The sequence below is a fragment of the Arachis hypogaea genome, chromosome 11 (genome assembly GCF_003086295.3).
Source record: "Arachis hypogaea cultivar Tifrunner chromosome 11, arahy.Tifrunner.gnm2.J5K5, whole genome shotgun sequence".
NCBI classification, from domain to species: domain Eukaryota; kingdom Viridiplantae; phylum Streptophyta; class Magnoliopsida; order Fabales; family Fabaceae; genus Arachis; species Arachis hypogaea.
In genome coordinates, this window is record NC_092046.1 from 124148054 (window position 1) to 124149903 (window position 1850).

At 42.6% G+C, this 1850-nt stretch overlaps 1 non-coding gene across 1 annotated transcript; it reads left to right on the forward strand.

Moving 5' to 3' along the window:
* The first annotated feature begins 1375 nt into the window (after positions 1-1375).
* LOC112724671 (small nucleolar RNA R71) lies at positions 1376-1483 on the forward strand. The gene has a single exon (XR_003163824.1). It is a non-coding gene; the product is annotated as a small nucleolar RNA R71 (small nucleolar RNA).
* Positions 1484-1850: the final 367 nt, after the last annotated feature.

The window sequence follows — 1850 nt, forward strand, 5'->3', positions numbered from 1 at the left end:
CCTCTTCCTTTCCAGTATCCAGGACTATGAAATCAGCAGGAATGTAAAGGCCCTCAACCTTTACTAATACATCTTCTACTTGTCCATAAGCCTGTTTTCTTGAGCTGTCTGCCATCTCCAGTGAGATTTTAGCAGCTTGCACCCCATAGATTCCCAGTTTCTCTATTACAGAGAGGGGCATGAGGTTTATTCCTGAACCAAGGTCACACAGAGCCTTAAAGATCATGGTGCCTATGGTACAGGGTATTATGAACTTTCCAGGATCCTGTCTCTTCTGAGGCAATGTCAGTTGATCCAGATCACTTAGTTCATTGATGAACAAGGGAGGTTCAACTTCCCAAGTATCAATGCCAAATAATTTGGCATTCAGCTTCATGATTGCACCAAGAAACTTGGCAGTTTGCTCTTCAGTAACATCCTCATTCTCTTCTGAAGAGGAATACTCATCAGAGCTCATGAAGGGTATAAGGAGGTTCAATGGAATCTCTATGGTCTCTAGATGAGCCTCAGAATCCTTTGGTTCCCCAGAGGGAAGCTCCTTATTGATCACTGGACGTCCCTGGAGGTCTTCCTCCTTGGGATTCACGTCATCTCCTCTCTTCACAGGTTCGGCCATGGCGCTTATGTCAATGGCCTTGCACTCTCCTTTTGGGTTCTCTTCTGTATTGCTTGGGAGAGTATTAGGAGGGATTTCAGTGATCCTTTTACTCAGCTGGCCCACTTGTGCTTCCAGATTTCTAATGGAAGACCTTGTTTCATTCATGAAACTTACAGTGGCCTTAGATAGATCAGAGACTAGATTTGCTAAATTAGAGGCATTTTGTTCAGAGTTCTCTGTCTGTTGCTGAGTTGATGATGGAAAAGGCTTGCTATTGCTAAACCTGTTTCTTCCACCATTATTAAAGCCTTGTTGGGGCTTTTGATCCTTCCATGAGAAATTTGGATGATTTCTCCATGTTGAGTTATAGGTGTTTCCATAAGGTTCACCTAAGTAATTTACCTCTGCTATTGCAGGGTTCTCAGGATCATAAGCTTCTTCTTCATAAGAAGCCTCTTGAGTACTGTTGGATGCAGCTTGCATTCCATTCAGACTCTGAGAGATCATATTGACTTGCTGAGTCAATATTTTGTTCTGAGCCAGTATGGCATTCAGAGTATCAACTTCAAGAACTCCCTTCTTTATAGGCGTCCCATTACTCACAGGATTCCTTTCAGAAGTGTACATGAACTGGTTATTAGCAACCATGTCAATGAGTTCTTGAGCTTCTGCAGGCGTTTTCTTTAGGTGAATGGATCCACCTGCAGAAGTGTCCAGTGACATCTTTGATAGCTCAGATAAACCATCATAGAATATATCCAGGATGGTCCATTCTGAAAGCATGTCAGAAGGACACTTTTTGGTCAACTGTTTGTATCTTTCCCAAGCTTCATAGAGGGATTCACCTTCTTTCTGTCTGAAGGTTTGAACATCAGCTCTAAGCTTGCTCAGCTTTTGAGGAGGAAAGTACTTGGCTAAGAAAGCCGTGACCAGCTTATCCCAAGAGTTCAGGCTGTCTTTGGGTTGAGAATCCAACCATAATCTAGCTCTGTCTCTTACAGCAAAAGGGAAAAGCATGAGCCTGTAGACTTCAGGATCTACTCCATTAGTCTTAACAGTATCACATATCTGCAAGAATTCAGTCAAGAACTGAAAAGGATCTTCAGATGGAAGTCCATGAAACTTGCAGTTCTGCTGCATCAGAGAAACTAATTGAGGTTTCAGCTCAAAGTTGTTTGCTCCAATGGCAGGAATGGAGATGCTTCTTCCATGTAAATTGGAATTTGGTGCAGTAAAGTCACCAAGCATCTTC